Genomic DNA, 26,033 nt, shown 5'->3' with positions numbered 1-26,033 from the left:
GGTGAGCTACTCAGATTCGGCTTTCTATCCCAAAAAGGATCCAAAACACAGTTGAGATCTCCTCCCATCTCTATAAGATAGGATCCTATCTCTACTATATTAGAAAGAAAATTAGCAAAAAACTTGTGGGCCATATGCAGATACCAATATAGTAAGATGCCTTTAGTTTGTCTTTCTCCTTTCTGGTTGTTTTAGTTGACATTTCTTCTCTGTTTTAAAAATAAATTTGTCCATATAGTTATTAGTAGTCTGTCTCCCAATTAGATTCCAAATTGGCTGATTACAATGGAGAATATAGCCTTAATAGGAAGGTGGCACCTGGAGCTTAGCTGAGGCATGTCTTACCGAATCCACCACATCACCTAACCCCCTGATCTTTTTCCTGGGTGGTAACTCCTAATATGGAACCTAACATTATGTAATTATAGCATGGGTTATTTTTCCCCTATATGTATCAGCTTGCACTTCTCCTCATTAAATTCCATCTGCCATTTGGACACTCAGTCTTTGAATCTCGTAAGGTCCTCCTCAATTTATCACAAGCCGCATATGATTTAACTATTCTGAATAATTTTGTGTCGTCTGTAAATTTGATCACCTCACTCATCTACTTTCCAGATCATTTATAAATGCAGTATATTGAAAAGCACTAGTCTATTTTTATTATTTATTTATTTATTTATTTATTTGTTGATTTTTATATACCGACATTTGTCTGAACATCATACATTGTAACAAATTAACAAGAGAGTGAAATACAATAAACAGGGAAGGGGAGGGGGGAGCAGCAATGAAGGAGGAGAGAGGACAGCAGTAGGAAGGATAGAGAAGGAGAGATTTTATAGGAACATTCGAAATATAAATTAACAATAAACAATATATGTACAGGTGGATATTTGAAAAATATAAATTAACAATAGTCAATATATGTATGTACAGGTGGGCTGGTTGGTACCAGATCATTGATGTCAGTGAGAGGGATAGAAGGGGGGGGGGGAGGGAGGGACAGGGAAGGATAAGCTAAGGGTGGAGGAGGGGAGCTAATAACACAGTATTTAGGAGTCTTTGCTAGGGGGAAGAAACACTGTATTTTGGAGACTTTGCTTGGGGGGAAGAGAAGGGGAGAGAAAGGAGAGGCAGATTGGAGGAGGGGATGGTGAGAGGGCTGAGGGGTTAGAGTGCAAGCTAGGTTTGGTCAACATCTGGATATGCTAGTGTGAAAAGCCAGGTTTTGAGCCCTTTTTTAAATTTAGAAAGGTTAGGTTCTAGGCGGAGGGCCGTGGGCAGGGTGTTCCATAGGGAAGGGCTGGCAATGGAGAAAGCCCTTTCTCTGGTTGAGGTGTGGTGAACAGTTTTTAGGGAGGGGGTGTATAGAGTTCCAGCAAGGTTGGATCTGGAGGGGCGGGTTGATGATTGGAAAAGTGGTGCATTCTCGAGCCAAGTGTGATTTTGATTGTACAATAGATTGTGGAGAATGGTGAGTGTTTTGTATTTTATGCGGGAGGTCTCAGGTAACCAGTGGAGGTCTTTTAGGACAGGGGTAATGTGATCAGATTTACATGTGTTTGTGAGAATTCTGGCCATGGCATAACACTGGCCTTTTACATCTTCCAGATTCACTGTGATTTGGTTCAGTTCATCTGAATCATCACCATCGAAAACTCTCTCAGGGACTGGTATCTCCCCAACATCCTCATTAGTATACATGGAAGCAAAGAATTAATTTAGTCTTTCCACGATGGCCTTATCTTCCCTAAGTTCTCCTTTAACCCCTCGATCATCTAATCATCCAACTGACTCCTTCACAGGTTTCCTGCTTTAGATATATTTTTAAAAGTTTTTATTATGAGTTTTTGCCTCTATAGCCAACTTCATTTCAAATGTTTTCTTAACCTGTCTTACCAATATTTTACATGACAATACTTATGCTTTTTCCTATTTTCTTCAGATGGATCCTTCTTCCAATTTTTGAAAGAAGTTTTCTTTGGTTAAAATAGCCTCTTTCACCTCACCTTTTAACCATGTGGTAATCGCCAGGTCTCCCTTCCATCTTTCAAATTTGATCATGCTATGATCACTATTGTCAAGGGTTCCCACCACCTTTACCTCTCTCACCAAATCCTGCATTCCACTAAGAATTAAATCTAAAATAGCTCCCTCTCTCATTGGTTCCTGAACCAATTGCTCCATGAAAGACTCATTTATTCCATTCAGGAACTTTGTCTCTAGCATGTTCTAATGTTACATTTACCCAGTCAATATTGGGGTTATTGGAATCTCCAACTTAATAATCAAGAGAGTCAATACTAGTGACCCAAAAAAGGTCAACTATAATAATGAATGGCACCAAGTAATACTTTTAATTTAAACCCACCTGTATGAAGGTGTCAGCAAGCCTGACATTGTATATCTCAACAGACACAAATCGGTCTTTTAATCATTCACCTTCATATAAAAAAATGTTTTTATTATTCAGAAGAACTTTTTCTTTTTATATTTTTCTATTTTTATAAAATGTCCCCGATCCTCAGAGCATTTGGCAAAAAGACTCTTAAATATTTCTTGTAAACAAGCCCAACACGGCCACGACTCAGACGCTTATGTACTACTATGGCAGAATTTGAAATTCAATCTAAATCTCTTCAGGATCGTTTTCTAGCTCGTGGTTACCCTCATTCTTGTGTCCGGAAAGCCTATCTGTGTGCGACATTTTTTATATGAAGGTGAATGATTAAAAGACAGATTGGAGTCTGTTGAGATACACAATGTCAGGCTTGCTGATACCTTCATACAGGTGGGTTTAAATTAAAAGTATTACTTGGTGCCCTTCATTATTATAGGTAATTGAAATCTCCCATTATTACTGTACTGCCAAATTGGTTAGCTTCCCTGATTTCTCTTAGCATTTCATCGTTAATCATTTTGGCCAGGTGGATGGTAACACACACACAGGATTTCTACCCATATGGATTCTACTGTGCATTTAGTCTCTTGTATGATCTTTATCCTGTTGGACTCTATGCCATCCCAGTCATAATGCATCCCCCCACCTTCACCAAGTTGATCCTTCCTTATCATTATGATATAATTTGTATCCTGATATGGCACTGTCTCATTGATTATCCTCCTTCCATCAGGTCTCTGAGATGCCAATTATGTCTATCTCATCATTCATTGATATACACTCTAACTCTCCATCTTACCTAGATTTCTGGCATTGGTATATAAACATTTCAAAGTGTGTTTTTTTTTATATATCTTTATTTATAACATTTCACTAAAGCATACAACTTTGCATAGAAATTACAGGAGTCAAAAACAAAATGATAAATAAAGACATCCTTACAAAGAAACAGAAAAAAATCTTTCACATCCTGACAAAGAAACAAAAAGAGGGGCGGAGAATTCAAGGGATTAGCCGAAAATAAGTGCAGGAAATTAAGACACTGGGGAGAGAGGGAATGAAGTCAAAACTTTTCTGGCATTTAGAAAAGATTTAAGCTGTTCCCATGGAAAAAAACACAAAGGAATCAGAGCGATACTTGACAAACCATTTACAAAGATAACACAATGTAAAAGTAGCCCCAATATCCACAGTCTCTTTTCTTAAAGCCAGGAACCCCCTTCTTCTTTCTTGGGTGACTCTGCTGATGTCAGGAAAAATTCTAATCTTCTGACCATGAAATTCTGAATCCAAGTTCTGAAAATAAGAAGACATCATGAGACGAACATCATGATCAGCTATGAAGGAAACTACGAGAGTAGAATAAGCAATAATCTCCAAAGTAGATGTCTCCAGAAATGTGGTCAAATTAGATGTTACCATAAGTGTTCTTAGCTGAATTAGGGGAGCAAGATGAAACAGAAACAAAGGAAATTTTGTTTATTAAAGAAAATGTATCCTGAGGGATTTTTAAATCCTTAATAAAATATCTTTTTAATGTCACCAAAGGCAGTTCCCCTACAAATTTTGGGAAATTTAGAAAACAGATTTAATCTACGTGAAGAGTTTTCTAAAAACTCAATACAATGAGACATAGATCCATGCTCCTGAATAGTAGTAGCTTGAACAACTTTAATTTTCCCCATGTCCCGTGATATGGAATCAATTTGCGCTTCAATATCCTGAAGTCGAGTCTCGTGATTTGATACTTGAGGTTCCAATTTGGATAACACTGAGTCAATCTTAGAGGTGGAAACACTTAGAATTTTTGCAAAGTGCTCCATGATATCCCAAACCATGTCCAATGTAACTATTGCAGGTTTTTTTAAGCTTGGAAGCCAACTCACCCGGTACAAAATCCCCTGAGAAACCAGAAGCAGCCAAATTAAGTGAAGAATCAGGTTGAGGAGCCAAAGAAGTCAAAACCACTTCTCTACTAAGATTTGCCAATGAACCAAGTGGACTCAAGCCTGCCGGTTAGAAAAGCAGACCAGCACAGTGGTGCTCTGCAGACTCCTCTGCCCCTCCCGCACAGGTACACGGAGCACATCATTATCAGGCGCCAGCGCCGCTTCCTCGGAGGTGCTGGATGGTTGCACCGTGGTAGATCCTGCTCCCGAGGGCTGAGGGAAACCTCTTCCCCTGGCAGAAGCACTGCTCCCTCAGTAGAGACTGCAAAGGGGATCTCCTCAGAGCAATCAGGCATGCCAGAGAAAAAGGAAATGAGGGACTGCTGGCCAGGAAGGTAAGTAGGTATGGCAAGGAAAAACCCTCACCTTTCCTTTTCGCTTAGGAGCCATGTAAGTGCAAGCCAAAGAAAAACAGAAAGGTCAGCGTCCACTGTCTCAGCTCAAGGAGCCATCTAGGTCTGCCCCCATCAAAGTGTGTTTTTTGTTTGTACTAACAGCCTGCTTTTCAATTGATAGGGATAATTTGGAATCCTTTAGCTCAGGGGATTTTTTACTTATAGGCACATGGACTACATTTGCTTTTATCGGAACCTCTCTGTTGAGATACCTTAACTCTCCTAAGTATCCTTTGAAAATACCTCCCTCTGAACTATGCTCTGCCTTCCCACTTGTTCTAGTTTCAAAGATGCTCCGTCTTCTTTTAAAGGGTCAGCAGCCTGGTTCCCCTGTGGTTAAGTGAAGCCTGATCTTTTAGAAAACACTCCCCCTTTCAAAAAAGGTTGCCCAGTTTCTTACAAAATTGAATCCCTCTTCCCTGCACCATCATCTCATTCATGCATTGAGATTTTGGAGCTGTGCCTGCCTCTGATGACCTGTGCATGGAACAGGGAGGATGTCAAAGAATGCTACCCTGGAGGTTCTGGATTTTACTTTCTCTTAGACTGGACCAATTGCCTTACTGATGAAGTCCTAGCAACTCTGAGGTCTGTGCTATCATCAGTGTAAGACCCTTTCTCCCATTTCCACTGGTTCTGAGGCACTAGTCATCTGGACAAGCTGTGCTTCTCACCTCAAAAAATTGGTACAAATCTGGCAATGGAGACAGGCATAAAGTCTCTCCAACACTTTCTAGAGCCGCTGGAAGCATGAATACTTCATTATGCTGCAGAGCTGCTACAAATGGCAGTCTAGCAAACCAAATGTCCAGGAAGGTGACCTTCTTCTACTCAAAGATGGATGAGTTCAATGGAATGGGACTCAATGTGAAACCCTTTCCCAGTAGTGACAGAAATTTCCACAAGATTGAAATCAAAACAGCAAAACAAGGAACAGTGAAGATATTCATCATAGAAGAAAAGAACATAAGATTTGAAATACTGGGTCAGACCAAAGGTCCATCAAGCCCAGTATCCTGTTTCTGGCAATGGACAATCCAGGTCACAAGTACCTGGCAGGATCCCAATAGGTAGATAGAGTTCATGCTGCTTATCCCAGGGATAAGCAGTGGATTTCTGCAACTCAGCCTGGAGAAGGACCATTGCTGGTTGACAAGACCGTAAAAGGAAATGGGCTAGACACAACTCCCTTAAAGAAGAGTAAGTATGGGAAGAGCTATGAAAACTGAATGTGGACAAGTCCATGAAGCCGGACATCCTGGGAGAACTCAGAGATGTCCTGGCGGGTCTGCTAATTGCTTTTGATTAAAAAGCGGATAAATATAAGTATGTAGTGGAAATAAGTGGCTTTAGTTAGCTGCTCTGTGGGAGTAAATTTTCAAAATGCCAGGTCTTGCCATTGATGTACTTCCCTGTCTGGTAGCTATATCCTTTTGAAAGTGGACCCTAATATCTCTCAGAATGCACTGTATGCAGGGCCGGCGCGTCCATGTTTCAGCGCCGACTGTTTCTATTTCTCTTTGCTGCGAGCAGGATAGGCCCCGCTTGCGACACCACGTGGCTGCTCTTCGGCGCCCCCTATGGCTCGGCACCCTGAGAAGCACACAGTGAGCACCGAAACAGGTGGGGGGGGGGGGGGGGGGGGGGGGCGCGACCGGGGAGGGGGTGCGACGGCAGCGCAAGGGTTGCCTAGGGCACCCAATACCCTTGCACCGGCCCTGACTGTATGTAGTTTTGTTGCTTTCATTGCATGCCTGCTTTATAGGCCACATGTACTATGCACTTTCTTTAGATCAGAGACACATAATGGAAGAAAATCCTTAGTGCAACTGATCCTATATTTGCACAGTGACAAATCTTAGGCGTAAGGTAGGACAAATGTTTTTTTAAAAGCAATTTAAGATGAAACAGCAATGAAAACAGAGTGCATACAAAACCTAAAGCTTCCATTATAATAATTTATATTGCATCAATAATGCAAACAAGATCCCAGTGCACTTTGTATTGATTATACTTTGTAGACATAGGTGCAGCCACCTCTAGGGTAGACAGTATGGATACCTTCCTGGCAGCAGAGAAGCTGAATGGGCACACACTAAAAAGTAATATCATGTATGGAACAGTTTCTCTCCTTCTTAGAGACAGGAATGTGGTGACACAATTTTATCAATTATTTTTATAAAATATAATAGGGTTTTGGGTTTTTTTAGCTTTCTAGTTCCTCTTTTCTGCTATTTTTTTTCCAGCTCAGTCCGAACCTTTGCTGGGATCCTGGTACCACAAGCCTTCATCTGTAACTACACAGGGATTTTCCCTTATTTTAATAGATCCTGCTGTTCTCATTCTGGTCATTCCAGCAATGGTAGTTAAACCAGGAGGCATGAACCAGGGCTGTATCATGGGCTCTAAATCTAGCTATCAGATGTCATCCTTAATGATGAGCATGGCTCCCTACCTTCCTGTTAGGAGCTCCAAATGCACCTTGTGCAGAATACCCGGCCTTAGCCGACCTGGGGTGCAAAATGCCTGATCTGGAAATCTAACCAGGGACCTTCCACATGGCAGTGCATAGGCACCCAAGAGTATAATAAGAGTTTTAAATTGTCTTATGGTATTTGTAGTCAGAAATATGTAATAATTTGAGAAAAATATATGAGACTCCTCATTTAAAAATGTTCAGATACGAAATGAAACTACTTTTGTGTGCAATTAAAATCTAGTTTTTCAGGGCCAGCCCAGAGGCAATCATTGCACACGATTGTAGAGGACTGGGGTTTGATTCCCAGGCCAAGCCTCTGCTCCTTGAGTCAGCTTGGAGTGGGGAATGCTCTGAAGGCACTGCTCATGATCACTGGAAGTCAGAGAATCTCAATCATTATGCAATGACAACCCATAGTACCCAAGCTTAGAACCCATTTTTGCAAGGTTCTCGAGGAAAGCCTCATGCATAGCCTCCAGCCAAGGATTGTTGCTACAAGTGACTCCGGCTATATTATATGGGAGAGGGATATAAAACAGGGGCGAAATACCAGATAGGTGTAAATGAAGGCTCATACTACTAGTGGTCAGGTCCAATCGAGCCAGAAGAGCAAATAAGAAGGAGGAAACTGCCAAACCCACATAAATTAAAAAAAAAATAAATCTGTTTTTAAAGTAAAATATCAAAGTTGAGAAATAAAACATATGTATTCACAGCTGAGATTCAGGAGCTTTTAAAGGAAGATTGCCACTCATGGGACATTTACATACCCTACAAGTTTGTGATTCTCCAGAGAACTTATGTTGTGAGCCATGCAGTCATGAAGCATTTTGAGCCTGCATGGGACAAAAAAAAAAATGACATTACAGCTGTTGTATGTTACTCTTGGCCATCTGTGCAAAATGACACTGACAGTTTTCTTCTCATTTAAAAGTTAAAAATTAGTTTCTGCACAAAGCCTGGTGCTGCTTTCACATGCTTGCATACAGCTGCACTTGCTTAGCTATGCCTGGAGATATGCACGCGGCTACCAGGGCAAACACTATCCGGTTTATGGTAATTAGCCATCTGCCATCAGTTGTTCCACCAAAGACAGTGGCAAAGCCAAGCCAAGCCAGTCTGTAAGATTTAATGAAACAAAAGTGTGATTTCTTGTCTAGCAGGGCTGGTGTCAGGAGTATTCAGAGCTTCAAGCCAAGCTCTTAAATGGTGTCTATAGTTCCCTGTAGAAATGTGACCCTCCCCCGAGGCTTTTAAGGATGCAGTTTCAGAAATTCTTTGAATCAGAATAAAGGCCTTTCATTTCTTCTTTTATTCTGGACAGGGTGCAGACAAATCAGACATTTATATTTCATCACAAGCGGAAGGAAAATGGTGAACCACAAGGAGTAACTAGGCATAGAGAGTTTGCCGGCATGCCTTTCACTGGGGCCTATATTCCAATTTAACTCTTTCTTATACTTTCATTGGGGCCGATGTAAGAAAGTACGCCCAGCCTAGGGCACAGGTTCATGAGCGGTTGGACGTGCTAGACTAACCCCCGATGCAATAAGGGGATCAGCGCATCCAAAACACACGTCCAAATAAAGGCGTAAGTAATAGCGCTCATCACATGTAAATGCCATGTAGATGAAGCTATTAGCTATTACCCCCAATGCAAAAAAAACCCACCATGCACCCGACGCGCACTTTTTAACCCATCAAATTTAACGCCTGCCCCAGAGCTGGTGTAACTTAAAAAAACAAAAATACTGCTTTTCCGTGGTTGCTGCTACTCAGTATCGTCGCAATAGTAAAGTAGGAGGAACCACAGAAAGCAGCATCATGAAAATATAAAAAGGCTTGATGGGAAAAAAAAACATTTCAGGGTGCACAATATGCACCCACACCAGGCCGTGTAGATTGTGTGTGTATATTGAGCCGGTTAATTAGCTGCCGCAGGATAAAACGGATGCTCGTATTGAGCAATCAGTTTCATTAATCCGCCACGTCTCCTGGGCGCCCAATGCCAAGGACGCGCTAGGGACGCACAATTTATCCCTAGCGCATCCTTTTTAGCTCGGCAGCTCCTTTGATTATTGCATCAGGTGCCCAGGAGAGGTGGCTGTTCACACGTTGAAAAAAACAGGCGTCCAGTTTAGACAACTGTTTTTCCGCACATGATTATGCATCGGCCCCACTATGCGCAAATCGATTGTCTATGGAGTTATATCATTGAATTACTAGGTTACAGAAAGAATACTTGCTGGTCTCTTCCTTCTCCTTTGCTAATTATCTTAATGTTGGTTTTTTTTGTTTTTTTGCTGTCATTTCCAAACATTTAATCCAGAGCTAGAAAAATAAAGAAAAATCATAAGTGAGCCACCGCTCCTGGAGGATTTATTTAACGGTTTTATTTATTTAACGGTTTTATATACCGACATTCATCAAAGATATCACATCGGTTCACAGCGTAACAAGAAACTAGTGCCAGTGACGGCGCTTTACATCGAACAGGTTTAACATAATACAATTAAAAAATATTGGAACATAATAACTAGAGCAAGAGGAAAGGAAGGGGAAATAAAACATAATATTCCCCGCTCTTTCAATTCTAGCTTTCCAGCAACTACCTAAATCTGAAGCAAAAGGTCTTTTGAAACAAGCTTCAAACTGAAATTTGAAAAGAAGAAAATGGCCTGAAAGCACTTCAATTTCAATAGCCCATATCAGGGAATCCGGGTGAGAAAGGCATTCCGCATAACGGGGATAACGCTCTTGCTTCAACGCAGAAAATACGAAGGGGAATTCTACATTGAATGTGTGGGTCAGAAGTTAAAGCCAAGAGCAAACCTCCAGATGAGAACACAATCCCAGAGAAGAACAAGGTGACGCTGCTGCTGGGGAACGTTTTTCCTGGCCAGACCATTGCAGCGACGACCTTATAATCGGACTACTAAACGGAGTGCTTAAGATAGCCGGCTATGTATGAGCTGGCTACCATGAATAGATTGGTTACAGCTGCAAATAGGCTTAACTGTAGCTGGCTAAAACCTTGCTGGCTAGATGTAAGCCTGCAATCGCTCCCCTCTCCGTGACCCAACCCTGCCAGAGAAACCAGGCGGCTATCTCTAGCTTCTCATTTTCAGCCATTCGACATGGAACAGAACTTTAGGGTCATTACTTTCTTTACTCATTACTAGACATGAAGGTAGATTTAAAAAAAAAAAAAAAAAACCCACATGGGTCTCCGTGTGCATGTGTTATAAAAACGGATTTTGTATCAGCGTGCACGCGGGTGACCAGTTGCACGCGTGGGGGGGGGGGGGGGGATTTTTGAAAAACACGCCCGGTGATGCGATCAGCCCGTTCCCAGTTCCCTCACAGTTTGCTCCAATTAAGGAGAGGACTGGGAGAGAACTTCCCTACACCTCTTCCTACTCTGCCTCCCTTTTTCCCTGACCCCTAAAACCCCTTTCCCTACCTTTTTTTAAATTTCAGAACTTACTTCATCTAAGTAAGTTCCGCGCGCCGGCGCACTACCGGTGCACACTTGCCCGGGACAGCGTCTAATGGCACCGTCCCGGCCGGCCCCCCCCCCCCCTTACCTGCGTATCGGGCACGCGTGGCCAGGCCGTTTCTAAAATGTGCTCGGCGCGTGCACGGCCCTGCCATGCGCGTATCTCCTGGTATTTGCACAAGCGGGCCTTTTAAAATTCATCCCATAGTCTTCCTATAGCTGTAGATTTTGCTGGTCATTTTTTTTTTTGTGAATTCTGCTTCCACAGTCTACCCAACCCCAGCCAACCGGGCGGGGACAGAAGACCTGAGCCAGGAATGGAACCCAGGACTTCTGCATGGCAGTAAGCAGCTGAGCAACTGGGATGATCCCATTTTATATTGACTTAACGAAGGGAACAGTTCTCAAAATTAGTCACAAATGTATTATGTTAATCCCAAAATAAACATCACTCCCAGCAACTTGTTTGTTGACCTTTATTTCTATGTAGCAAAGTGAACTAGGACAGCAGCTACAATACTTTGTTCAAGAATTATTCCTGAATAAAGTAGCGAGGTTGCTGTGTTAGTTAGAAAGCTAATTACAAATGTATTACATTAATGCAGGAAAAGGCATAAATCTATTACTTGTTTGTTGGCCTATATTTGTAATATGCTTTCCTGAAACCAATGACTGAAATGCTCTCCCTTAAATTGAAATGGCATTTGATTTTTCCACTTGTTTTCTCTCTTTTTGAGAGCTTAACAAAAGATGTTTAATGTGCTACAATAATATGTTCTGAAAAAGTAGCAGTCAAAGATACAGTGTCATCCACGTTGTTACCACCAAAATGTGACAGAGTTGTTACATACTAGGGGTTGTTATGGCAACTGGTTGTAGTGCCATTTTCTTTAATGAAACCAACTGTAGGTTACCGTGGCAACCTTGAACTACTGCCTGATGCTGGCAGCTGGCGCTATAAAAAAGGCTCAGTTTAAAATTGGGTGCATAAAAAGCACTTACTGGACTAAATTTTAAAAGGGGTTTCAGGGGTAAAAATAGCATATCCAGAAATAAGTACTAAGTAGCATATACTCATGGATATGCTGTTTCATAAATGTTAAGAGTATTTTCTATTTTACAAGTACGTTTCACCGCAGGAAAAAATAGTGGGCTGTGGCATTATGAAATGTAGTTCAGAGGTACGGGCAGTAAGTGCTATTTTGTAAAGATATATGCATATACATTAGCTAACTTATTTGTACACTTTTACACCTGCTCATTGGCTGATGTAAATGAAAATGAAATCACATTTGTCTGTTGGCTGTAGTTTTTGGCTGGGAGGTCTGGGTAAACTGGTGGGGGATCGGGATGGTCTAGGTCAGTGGTTCTCAACCCTGTCCTGGGGACCCCCCCAGCCAGTCGGGTTTTCAGGATATCCACAATGAATATGCATGAGAGAAAATTTGCATGTTATGGAGGCAGTGTATGCAAATTTTCTCTCATGCATATTCATTGTGGATATCCTGAAAACCCAACAGGCTGGGGGGTGTCTAATTTTGGGACTCATAGCTTAGGGCACAAGAACACTGCAATTCAGCAAGAGGTTTTAAAATTTAGTTTATTTTGGCTTTTTTTAAAAATGAGGCAAAGACAAGTGTTCTGGGAGATGCAATATGCCCTCTATCTATACCAACTAGCATCTCCGTGAATCTCTGCCATGCTCTGACTTATATAATCAAAATACAACATTCTCGAAGCTTCCAGAAAAGTGTAACTGCCCACAAACACATACTGTTGTCATGGCAATCTATCCTGTATAGGAAATGCTTGTGAGGACCTCCCTCAACTAAGAATTCTTCTAACCCTGTTTCTCCTCCCACTGTAAACAAGTTCCTGTATCATGCTGGCTTTTGATGCAAGTATTCTCTTCTTGTCTTCTGTTGTTCTTCTTTGTTTATTGTAAACACCTCACAGTCTGGGTCTTGAATAGAGCTTGGCACCAGGATTCATTCAAAACTGTCACCTCACAAGATCTCCTTTTCACATTGGTTTCTGTTGCATCTGCAAGATGAACGCTTGCATCCTGGTTTTCCTGCAGAACAAGTATCCCTGCATTGTGAAGTAAATGTGGCCATTAAAATAGGCCTCTCTCCTTTTGTTGCCAGCAAATCTGTCTCAGAGATTTTCTGCAAGTCATGCTTCAGAAAAGCACCCAAAGGTCATTCACCTCTGACAGGCTCCAATACAGCAAAGGCATCTGGGAGTTCTTGGTTTTCTGCTCAGCCTATTCTTCATTTCCCTCTATGGGACACCTTTAATGGACAGGTGTCACATCAATCAGTCTGCGATGCTAAGCCATGACAGAGGAACTTAAAATGTGTCCTAACCCCTAACCTTGGTATTTATCAGGTGTAGTGTATAGGTGTATGTCCCTCTAGATTCCTAATTAATATGAATGATACTCTCACAAGCATTTACTAGTTAATAAAAAAAAAATAACATCAAAACTAATTTTCACTAGGTAGCTATTAGCTCTATAATGGAGCTATACAGATACCTGCATTATAAAAAGGACCTACTTCATAATAACATGATCACATATGTTATCTTTCAGAATCAAGTAAGTACATAATAGTGGTATAACATGTAAAGATAAGTACACAGAGAGACTAGTATGAAAGTACTATGTTTCTCATATAATACTAGGTATACTGGGCAAATCTTTTCAATGAATACTGTTGTTGTGAACAACTACCCAGGATAATATTCATTAAAATGACAAACAGGGATATAATCAATGCACCTTACCAGAAAAGTAAAGAAACCAATAACATAGAAGAAAACCAAGAATCTATAGAAAAACTCATACTGTGTTGTGCATACATGATGTAAAAGTGTTGCAAAGCATAAGACATATTCTAGTCATATGCTATAGTGATGGAAGATCAAATACAAAAGCATATGCATGATAGGCAAAGGCATAGCAAAAGTCTGAAACATCATACTAATTCTGTAGGGTATGTATAATACTATCCAGTATTATGACAATAAACTGTAGCAGTGAAAGCACTCACTGTATGGACTGTCCTAATTCACTTATGGCAGTCATATGTCCAAGAAATAATACATCTGTGTAGGGCAAGTATTAATTATTAAGGTAAATGATGGCTAGTAATACTGCTTCGTCTTCAAATACTTCTAGGGGAAATGGGGCTAATACCCTTCTCAAATGATGGTAAGTCTAAATATATTGGGGATAATCATAACAATAGATGAAAGCTAACTCTGTGAGAAAGTCTTTAACATATTATGTGAACTACTTTACAGAATTGATAAACCATTAGTGTAAGATTTTACACAGGGAAGGAAGGAATGTCATATAAATAAAAGACAGAAATAAGGAAAATTATATCTTCCCCTTTGGAATCCTAAATAGAAACCCACTAGCTTATAAGTCACAGATAGAGTTTATAGTGAAAGGACCAAGATAAGAAGAAAAGAACAATGAGCAATTAATAAACCCAAAAATATAGTAATAGAATATTACAAATCCCTATAGCAGAGCTCCTCATGTGTAAGGTATATATTTGTTTTAAGGAGAAAAGAAATCTTTGTGAAAGAGAGTGAAACAGTCATTAGGTAAAATCTAGTAAATAGTGTCATAAGAAAAGATATTCAAAGAAGGGTTCAGTGAAAACATTAGAATAAGAGATAGAATATTGAGATATTAAAGATCAGCAAAGTGATTATCCTAAGTGCAAGCTGCAAGACAAAAGAATAGAAATAGCTTATAACTTAGGCTGGTGTGAAAGAGAAATATAAAGAGATCTCCCTCTTGAACCCTAAAGTATCATATTAAGATCACAATGAAACACATCACCCTCTATGTGATCAAAGCAGCTTCCATAGATAAAGATAGAAAAAACCTAGTACATATGCATTTAACTGATTCAGCATATAAGTATTATAAAATCTAAGACTGGAAAATACTACTTAACTTAGAACATACAAACTAATAAAACCAGCATCACTTCACATAATATTATTAACTTGAACACCTAAGTGCTGACAGAGAATGAAAGAACCTAAATTCTGCATAAAGTCATTCCCACAAAACATAAAAAACAAAAATCAGGTATAAATTGTAAGCCTTGCAGTCCATATAATATGTAAGAAAGTCTGTGACCATAATTTCTGCATTCAGTGCGTATATAGTTCTTTTAGTAGGATTCAGTGATGATGTCAAGGCAGAATCTCTTAGCTCCTTAGATTAGATGCATGTGTATGAATTCAAACCTAAATAAAAGTGCAACAAATCCGATTAAGTAGTAAGAAAATACTTTTATGTCATGTACTCCCTATATTTAAGTTGCCAAATAATCCCCACATTATTTCAAAACATCATGCAATGGTCCAGACCACAAACATAAATACTCAAACTGTACATTAAAACATATATGTCACAGCACTGACCACATAATACATGCATTCATTCATTCCTCCTTGTACACATGTAACATAGAACAAACAACATGACAAACGTTTGAGCTCAAAAAAGAAAAACGTATTTTAAAATATAAAAGAATTGGATCGATCCACAAAAGAAAACAAAAACTCAGGATGAAAAATAGAATAGATCTATTCAAAAATTGAAAAGGAATCAAACTGGAAAAAACTGATCTTCATCTCCCATAGAACAGAGACAGATGCGCTTTGTGCTTTGGTACCCTGGAAAGAAATCTAATATATAACAGTTAATATAATGATTAAAATTAAATTTAAAAATGACATTACAGGTTCCTTAAAAGTCAAACTACTGTTATACCTTAATTCAGCAAAAAGCAGTCATACAGCTACTTTCCTTTCTCTGATGGTCCACCCCTAGGAGGCGCTGTCCCCTGTGATAAGAGCTACTTCCTTTTACAAATCTAAAATCTCTTTTTGTTTTCCTATGCTTGTAAACTCCTAACTCGCCTTCTAAAAGAAAAACTTAAAACAAACAACTTTGCACTTAATTAGAAGTCATTCTATTTCCATCCAATATGCATATGTTCCACAAAGTTCTTACTACCAAATCCTGCAAATACCCTAAATAGAAATACGAATCATTTCCAAAAGCACAGACATATCAGCTAAAAGTCTGGAAGTCTGCAAAATAAAAGGATGGCACATATTAATATACATTAACCAAAAGTTTTTCTTACTGGCATATAAATAGATAATAGGCATAGCTGTTTAACTCTCTGCTGTTCACCGTCTCACAATCTTTCTCCTTTACATATCGTCTAAACAGTCCACAATACAAACGTCCAATACCTGAACTCCCTTCAAAACAAGCAACCTAATTCATTTCCTTTCTTCTAAAAGGTAGCAGCTACTGAGGTATAATCAAAACTGAGAAATATTTATCATCCTTACTGCTGCATGCCGTCCGTTTATTTCTGACCTGTGTTTAAGTTAAAATAAATCCTATCGTCACACAATTAAATGCAACTGACTTACATCTTTTCTCTACTTGTACCCAAAACATTCTAAATCTCCCAGCACACAGCCTTCTGCATATTCATAAATCTCTTCCCTCTTTAACATTACTTCATCTCTCATCCCTAATATTCACTTGCCCCATACTTTCAACACAAATTTCTGTTTTCACATTAAACAGATCAATCCATTAGTCCCTCTTCTATCACCTGTGCACTCAGTCCTATAACATACTTAAACCTCAAACCTCTCAGCAGAACTGTAAAATCCATTTAAAAGTGACTCACTCCCAGGTGTTTTTTTTTTTTTTTTTTCTTTCTTTCTTCTCAAACACATTCCTAAGGGGGGGTTTCACCTCCTCTCCCGCCAAACAACTGTTACACTCAATGAATAGGTTTGTTAAGTGATAAAACACTTAAACAGATCATTTCATTAAAATGGAGTCGCTCTCTTGTAGTATATCTATAGATTGTTTTCCTGTTCTATCTCTCTGCCTATACCCCTGAGCAAAGAAAAAACAATACATCCCTCTCCAATGATAAATCAAATCTAATTATGAATGGCTTTAAATAAACACAGGTTCATGCTTTCGTTCTTACCAAATGAAATAACACACCCTGCACATAATGCTAAAAACTCTTCACAATAAACTCTCGTTAATCACACAATTCTAAAAACTTAGATGCAAATATGAGCATCTCTGCATTAATGGTGGGAATTAAAACCAACAACTAAGAAGCTTGCTGGGCTGGTTATTCTTTTTCTACGTTTACAGTGAACATAAGAGTCCTTGCGGCCAGCCATGGCTACATCATTCAGCCCTGTACCTTGAGGGGGAGGGGGGAGAAGCAAAACACCATAAAACTGAAAAACTTCTCATTTCTCTGGTTAATGATACCCTAACAGCAATCACGCATTAACTCCAAAGCAAACGTAAATATGAACTGATAAAAATAAATCTCATAAACTAAAATAAACTGGAGACATTCATGTACCTCTAATCACAGACAGCTGTAAACTATAATATCCAACCATGCAGTTTCTAGTTTGAAAAGCACCGCATTTGTTTGTGTTTAACAACTAAACTTTGGTAAAAAATCCACTAACTAAAAACTCCTTATCATACTAATTATAACTTTCAACTTACCAATTGTAACTTATTCCCTCTTTCTCCTTCTGAATCTACACACTTACAACTGCTCTACTCAGCCGTTCCCCAGATGTAAAGTGAAAGTGAAAGTAAAACTGCTTGAGCGCAAGCCATGCGGTCTAAGAACAAAAGACCCCAGACTGACTAGTGCTGGCTACCCCTCTGTTTTTTTCAACTGTTCTATCTGATTTTAATCAAATCATCAACTCATGTCCTGTCTCCCTAACATATATTAAAGAACATTGTGCAAAAAGTATTCTAAACCTGATATAACACACAAGCTATATACACTGTACAACAAATAAAATAAAAACATTGCTACTTACAGATTTTTTTTTTTTTCTTGTTACATACTCACAAAATGGATCCAACTTCATTCCACATCTGCTCTGAACTCATAATTCTCCGGGATAACCTCCAGTCTACCTGGGTAACTCAATCTTTGAACGGCAAGCCAAATTTTACCCTTCAAGAACCTAGTGAGAGGTTGTCCACCAACCATAACACTACAGCTTATTAATAATTAATAATTATAATAACAACAGCTATTAAAGTCCCATCTGGGGTGCCAAAATGTCTAATTTTGGGACTCATAGCTTAGGGCACAAGAACACTGCAATTCAGCAAGAGGTTTTAAAATTTAGTTTATTTTGGCTTTTTTTAAAAATGAGGCAAAGACAAGTGTTCTGGGAGATGCAATATGCCCTCTATCTATACCAACTAGCATCTCCGTGAATCTCTGCCATGCTCTGACTTATATAATCAAAATACAACATTCTCGAAGCTTCCAGAAAAGTGTAACTGCCCACAAACACATACTGTTGTCATGGCAATCTATCCTGTATAGGAAATGCTTGTGAGGACCTCCCTCAACTAAGAATTCTTCTAACCCTGTTTCTCCTCCCACTGTAAACAAGTTCCTGTATCATGCTGGCTTTTGATGCAAGTATTCTCTTCTTGTCTTCTGTTGTTCTTCTTTGTTTATTGTAAACACCTCACAGTCTGGGTCTTGAATAGAGCTTGGCACCAGGATTCATTCAAAACTGTCACCCTCACAAGATCTCCTTTTCACATTGGTTTCTGTTGCATCTGCAAGATGAACGCTTGCATCCTGGTTTTCCTGCAGAACAAGTATCCCTGCATTGTGAAGTAAATGTGGCCATTAAAATAGGCCTCTCTCCTTTTGTTGCCAGCAAATCTGTCTCAGAGATTTTCTGCAAGTCATGCTTCAGAAAAGCACCCAAAGGTCATTCACCTCTGACAGGCTCCAATACAGCAAAGGCATCTGGGAGTTCTTGGTTTTCTGCTCAGCCTATTCTTCAGGGGGGGGGGGGGGGTCCCCAGGACAGGGTTGAGAACCACTGGTCTAGGTGAACTGAGGACTGACAGGGCTGTAATAGAGGGTGGCAAACTGGCCCATACTGGGGAGGGGTGGGGGGGGGGGTATTTACTGGGATATACTGGGCTATACTGGGGGGACACGAGTGAATGTACCTGGGACTGACAGAGCTATAATAGGAGGTTGGATTCCATGGTGGTGAAACCATATCCAAAATGATTCTCATGGGCTTATGGGCACTCATGTCACAACGCGTCCATCTCCCGCGTCCATCTCCCATGCTGACAGCTCCGGAGCAGCCCCAGCCAGCCCCGCTTCACTGCCTGACCCCCTAACTCCCTGGGACAAGACCGAAGTGAATCGGGCAAACTTTCCACCAGCCCCCGCTCACCTGCCCTGGCCGCGTCCATCTCCATGGAACCTCCTCTCCACATCATCAACCAGGCAAGAATTGTGGTCACTGTGGCATTACCTGTCCCTCTGGGAAAGACGGTGGGCCCCAAACTCCTGCAGGAGAAAGTACTTAAATGGGTTCATGATTTCCCCCCAGCAGGCCACTCTGGAGTCGCTAGAACCTTAGAACTTCTGTTTTGCCACTACTGGTGACAACAAGTAAAGCATGATATGTAGTGCTACTTAGAGTCCTACCCCAATTTTATAGCTAATAAGAGCTTCTATGCTTGCCCTTGGGAGCTGTTACAGCCATTGCCAGTCCCGAGAAACCCTGGACCTATGTAGCCATGGACTTTGTCAGTGACCTACGTCTTTCTAATGGCTGTACTTCCTTTTGGGGTGTGGTGAGTCGGTTCTGCTAGATAGCTCATTTTACACCATTCCCTGGACTCCCATCTTCACCTGAATTGGCCCATCTCTTTTTTTTTTTTTTACCATATATTCTAATTTGACTGTCTGCCTGAACATATTCTCTTGGATTGGGGGGGTACAATTCAAAGCTTGCTTTTGGAAAGGCCTATGCAAAAGTTTGGAATCTCTCTGGACTTCTCATCTGCATACCAGCCACAAAGTAATAGACAGATGGAGACAACTAACCAATCCTTGAGGGATTTCTGAGGGCATATGTCAATGAACAACAGGATGACTAGGCATTTCTCCTGCCCTGGGCAGAATTCTGCCACAACAACCATGTTGGAAACTTATCAGACTCATCCTCATTCCAGATTGTATTCGGAGACACCTGTGGATTCCGCTTCCTATTATAGTATCCGTCCCCTGTCCCTCTGCCAACATAGTGAGTGATTAAAGACTTATGGCAGAGGACCTGCCAATTCCTTATAGAGGTTGTTGAGAGATACAAAAAACAAGCAGAAAGCGAATACAAAAAACAAAGGGGCACCCCCATCTCTGGAGAGTTAGTATGGCTCAGTACCCGCAACCTATGACTCAAAAGTCCTTCAGACTATCTGCTTCTGACACCTACGCACCTAATTTTAAACTGAGCTCAAATCGTATAAAGAAAGGATGCGCAGCTTCCTGGTTCCTGAGCAATGCAAATGGACCTGGTTTGCAAAACATCTACTCTGCCATCAGCTGTGTCTTGCATTCCTCCTCCCAGAATAACCTCAGACCTTTCACTCTGCTTCATCTTTCTCTTCTTGTCCTGTACTTTGCTTTCTTGTTTTCTTCAATCTGCTTCAGCTTCTTCTCCCCAACCATCTTCCACCTCATCCAGCCCCTTGCACTGGGCTGCTAGGCATGGGCCCTTCTTCTTCACCTCATTTCAACACCTTCTCCCACCCCCCTATCCCCAGTTGCTACGGTGTCCAGCATTTTTTGGGGGTAACTTTACCCCATCTCTTAGTAGGAGGGAGGTCTTCACCAGCACTGTTGCTCCTCCGTAACATCAGATTCCATGGGCTTTAGGATCAGAGGTGCCAAAAATTAAGACATTTATACGCAGGTCATTGGAATGTGTATATATAAACATAATTAAATATATCGCACACCTTTTATTTCTCTGCTCATATACTAAGTTTTCTGGCTTGCAGAAGATCTTCCCTTCTTATGTTTTCCTCTAACTACAAAAAAGAATGTGTTTGTTCCAGAGATTCTGCCTTGTTTGCAAAGGCAGTGATTATGTGTGTATCAAAGACAGTTAACAGCCCTTGAACAAGTGAAAACCTGCCTCAATGTCCCTAATGACTTCTATTCTCCAGACAACTGTCTTTTGCTTAAAGACCTTTTTCAATCTATTCATAATGAGCTATTTTGAAGCATGTGAAAAGTAGGCTCAACAGCAGATACCAGCTGTGACTAATACTATGAGTTAATTTGAATATTCATAGAATCTGAAATTACTATATGTTTGATTAACAAATAGTTAACATTTGTTATAGGGAACAAGAGGCATGATGTTCTAGGTACAGCAAATTAGATGAAGATGACTTCAGCTCTTGTAAATCAAGGAGAAAACAAACCAGGTGTGTGTTTTTTTTATAGTAAAAATAAGAACCCTTCATGCATGGAAGAACCTATGAAATTAGATAAGGTTAAGTTAATGGAAACCTCTTAGAAAGCTTTTCTTGTGTTGGAATATTTTACTAGAATTTAATTCTCCTGGGACTGAAATCTGTAGTTTGTAAGAAAAAAAAAATCTGTGTAAGGTGACTTATATGACTTTTAAAAAGAATGTAAAATCAATGTTTTATTATCAGATTTATGGTTAGGATGCTTTAAGTCATGATGTGTATAGTACCTTTATTTCACTGTTTGTGCTTTATGTGTTTGAATGTCAACAATTTTAGTTTTCTGTCAAATGTGCATTATGTTTTACAAATGTTGTTATGTAATCTGTACTGAAGAGCAATGCTGGAAAAAAAACAGAATATAAGATTTTTAAATAAATACATAATGAAATAAAATATGCAAAGCATGAATGCTCTCCACCACTATTTAGTTAAGCATTGTACCAATTTTTATAATATTGCTGTACATTATTTTTATATTGTTGGGTTATTTTTAAGGCTTTCAGCCTAATATTGTATGATATTTATTACTGTATGTCTTATTTTCACATAAATTAATTTGATTTTGAATGTTTGTTATTTAATTGTTGTACACCACTTTGTAGTCTTTGTGGGACAGGTAATAAAAAAAACCCCCAAAAACCTATGAAAATAAATTATTAAATTGTTCTATTCTGACACACCATCTCTCGCCCTTCTAAACATTCTCCTTCCCCACTTTGCCATATCCAACCATTCAGGATCGATAGAGGTCTATGAAATAATGAGTGGAATGGAACAAGTAAACATTAATCACTTGTTTACTCTTTTGAAAAGTACAAACAGCAGGGGACACACAATGAAATTACTGGGTAATACATTTAAAACTAATAAAAGAAAATATTTTTTTACTCAACGCATAATTAAGCTCTGGAATTCATTGACAGAGGATTCGTGAAACTATTAGTTAACTGCTTTTAAAAAAGATTTGGAGATGTTCCTGGAGGAAAAGTCCAGTAACCATTATTAAGGTGGTGTTGCAGAAATGGAGATGAGAGGCCAGTCCTTCCCCACTTTGCCATATCCAAGCATTCAGGATCAATTCCAGGCCTCTCATCTCTATTTTACAATCTGGTGGAAATCTATTTTATTGAACCCTCACAAATACTGAAGGCATATTCTTCATCCTCCACTGGGAAAACAGCAGGGACCACATGGTGCTTACTAGAAATCCAAGACCCACCATTTGTAATGGAACCCAGTCAAACACTCCTCTCTACACACACACACTGGGGACAATAATCAAACTGTGTCCGCAGACTCACAAGCTCATTTCCAAAAGGAAACTCCCCACAGAGTTTATCTTTGAAAATCTGGGCTGGGACACACACACACACACATGCACTGAAGCATGTGCAAAGTGCGCGCCCAAAAGTACGTTTGATTGCCAAATGAAATCACAGTACATACTTCCTGTCCCCTGACTTAACCTTGCCCCCTTTTTACCGTCAGTAAGGGGAGCCCGACTCAAACTATGTTATTATTATGTGGATAAACACGCATTTACCCATGTAGCAACTATTTATTATTGCCTTCAAAATTTGACTGGAAAGAGAACCACCCTGGTGACTCCAGCCTTTTGCTTATTAAAGTAAACTAATTAAACAATTTCCATGTTAGCTCAGAGGACTCTTCCATTTCACTCCTACTGAAAGACACAAAAAGGGGTTGAAGTAGTCCATTATTGCAACTTTTTGTGTCTGTTACCATGTGTCCATTATTTTTGTTCCTATTAAGAAAAAACATCAGTTGATAGGACCCTAATACATTCTGGGGGTGAGGGGTGTAGGGTTCCTTACTCTTTCAATCTTTCTTTTGTTGTGGGCCTACCCGTGACAGGCGCGGGCAGTCCCCCTACCTCTCTTCTAGCTGAACGCGGCAGGCTGCCGCCGCTGCCGTCCTCTGCAGTCCAGAGGCCGCAGCCGTCTTCTGCTCTGCACGGCAGGACTGAGCCGCCTGTCGCTTCCCCCTTCACGGCTGGAGCCACTGCCAGGATCCTCAAGCGGAGGGAGGCCACCGTTCACCTGACCTCCCACACGGTAGGAACGCCGCCGATGCAATCTTCTCTCCTGCTTCTGCTTAGGCGCGAGTGCGCGCCTCTCTCATGCATTTAAAGGGCCAGCGGCAGGAATAGCCCTGTGGCCCTCATAGATGATGTCATGAACCTGTTCCACTTCAGCTCTATAAAAGGGCCTGGCTGCCATTACTCAGTGCCTTTGAATCCAGTCTTCACAGCGTCTGTGATCTTCCTTCCATTCTAGGTCTTCCATGGTCTCCTGTGCCTTGATGGATCTTCGTTCCATGTTCTTCGTGTTCCTGAACTTCATCTCCTTGATGTCCCTGGTCTCATCCCTCATCAGAGTTCCCTCATCACCTCTCTTCTGTTCCTGATGTTCCAGATGTTCCTTGTCCAGATGTCCTAAGTGGCCATGTTCCATGTTCCTGATGTCCGATGTTCCTGTCTTGACTTCGTCCGTCTCATCTTCAGCTCTTCGTCCACATCCCAGGTCCCTCGTCTTTTTTGGGAAGGGGCTCCACTGTCACAGTGACACTCCCCACACAATAGTGGGACCCCCCCTCCCACAAAAAAAATGTCACGGCTTAGTGCATCTAGGGGTACACAGGTAATTTTCAAAGGAGTTACATGCGTAACATTATCCTATACACACATAAGTAGCTTGTACTCTCATATGTGCTATTTTATAAACATCAAAAGTACGTGTGCATTTTCGGTTTCAGGCACACATTTAGCTATGCAAAAAAGGGTTGGTCTGGGGCATCCTGGGGCAGGTTCAAGAGGTACACGTGGAAGTTACTATTTTATAAGAGATTTCTACAAATACATTAGGCAAATTATTCATCCAATTTTACACCTGCTAATTATTCGGTGCAATTGATTTCAGACTCAGCTGTTGTCTGCTCCTGCTGGGCGGCAGATCTGACTGAATTCAGGGGTGCTCAAGGGGAAGTACTAAAAGGTTTTAATGAACTGGAGATGGTTTTTACACAAACCAGTTGTATTTTTTTCTCTCGCGTAAAATATATGCGCGCGTATGTTTATAAGACAGGTAGAAAAAGTACATGCGTTCAGTGCATTGCTGATATTTGTGCATGCTGGGACGTACGCATATTTTAGAATCTGTACGGAACAGATAAACACAGGGTTTAAAAAACTTTAGTAGAGATCCCTGCACCCATATACGGGGCCGCACGGAGTTCTTTGAAAGTTATCTTCTAAGTTTGTAGCTGAGGAAATGGGGGGGTTGATGTGATTTCCCTAAGGTCACAAGGAGTGTCAGCAGGATTTGAACCTCTGCCCGTCAGGCCTGTGCTGCACCAGAGCCAAGCTGCCACCAGGATGAAGTCCTTTGGGAACAGTGGGGGGGGGCATCTGTGTGACATTGTTTCAAATGTATTAACCCCTGGGCTGACAAATCATGGATAGGGCCCCAGGTGCCACACCTCAACCACAAATCTTATGATTCAAGTCCTCCTATGCTGTTAACTTTGTCGGAACATCCAAGACTCGTAAGAGCATAAGACTTGCCATACTGGGTCAGACCAAAGGTCCATCAAGCCCAGTATCCTGTATTCCAAAAAATACAGGCAAAGTGGAGCCGTTCCCATGTTAAGTTTAACTGAATTCAAGAAAGTAATAGCCGCTACAAGAGAGTCTAATCACTCTGAAGCAGCTGTAATGGTGAAAACACTGGCTGATGTCTGCAGTATATAGCAGGTCTATTTTTCGAATGATTTAAAATGAATTCCATCAACAACAAAAAAAAAAGATACCTTTGAATTTTTGTGTGGCAGTGCATATTGTTCATCTGACATTTTTCCATCAATATTGGAGATGGACATTTGAGTTTACTTTGAACAAAGGGCATGAAAAGAATGAGCAAAAGTTCAAAGTTTTTATAAAAAAGAAACTAAATAAAAATATAAGTTATGCAGTGATCATAAATTTAGGGAGGGTAGGAGGTATTTGACCCATGATTGACTTGTCTTAGGCTTGTCATTTCACATAATGCAGGCCGGATTCTGAGGTCTTTTCCTCCCATTTAGATAGATAAAAAAAAATCAGCTATTGTATGCAATTTAAAATTTTTTTTAAATTTGTGGTAACGGTTTATTTGTCAGTGGGTCCAACAGTGACCAACCCAGGTCACAAGTACCTGGTAGGATCTCAGGGGTAGACAGATTCCAAGCTACTTATCCCAAGAATAAGCAGTGGATTTCTGCAACGCCACCTTAATAATGGTTAATGGACTTTTCCTCCAGGAACATCTCCAAATCTTTTTTAAAAGCAGTTAACTAATAGTTTCACGAATCCTCTGTCAATGAATTCCAGAGCTTAATTATGCGTTGAGTAAAAAAATATTTTCTTTTATTAGTTTTAAATGTATTACCCAGTAATTTCATTGTGTGTCCCCTGCTGTTTGTACTTTTCAAAAGAGTAAACAAGTGATTAATGTTTACTCATTCCATTCCACTCATTATTTCATAGACCTCTATCATATCTCCCCTCAGCCATCTCTTCTCCAAGCTGAAGAGACCTAACCTCTTTAGCCTTTCTTCATAGGGGAATTGTTCCATCCCCTTTATTATTTTGGTTGCCCTTCTCTGTAACTTTTCTAATTCTGCTATATCTTTCTTGAGATGTGGTGACCAGAACTGCACACAAGGACCCAGAAAACAAATCGGAAGCCGATCCAGTTCAGCTGAACTTTCAATGATACACACCGCAGTTTCATATATCCTATCCTAGTTTTGAAGATACAAATTGAATGAAGCGATCTTTACACCTGTTGCTGCACGGCATAACTACATGTT

General features: G+C 40.3%; 1 long non-coding RNA gene across 1 annotated transcript in view; it reads right to left on the bottom strand.

Moving 5' to 3' along the window:
* Window positions 1-3,271: 3,271 nt before the first annotated feature.
* The window catches only part of LOC115086917, a 157,935-nt gene continuing 135,173 nt past the window's right edge, over window positions 3,272-26,033 (bottom strand). The window contains exons 3-4 of the long non-coding RNA XR_003855365.1: window positions 7,998-8,063; window positions 3,272-3,700 (exon numbers count right to left, since the gene is read on the bottom strand). This is a non-coding gene — a long non-coding RNA (uncharacterized LOC115086917). The remainder of the gene's footprint in view (window positions 3,701-7,997; window positions 8,064-26,033) is intronic.

This window comes from Rhinatrema bivittatum, chromosome 3, assembly GCF_901001135.1.
Source record: "Rhinatrema bivittatum chromosome 3, aRhiBiv1.1, whole genome shotgun sequence".
Lineage (NCBI taxonomy): Eukaryota > Metazoa > Chordata > Amphibia > Gymnophiona > Rhinatrematidae > Rhinatrema > Rhinatrema bivittatum.
Note: the sequence above shows the minus strand (reverse complement) of the source record. Positions and strands in the feature narration are given on the sequence as shown.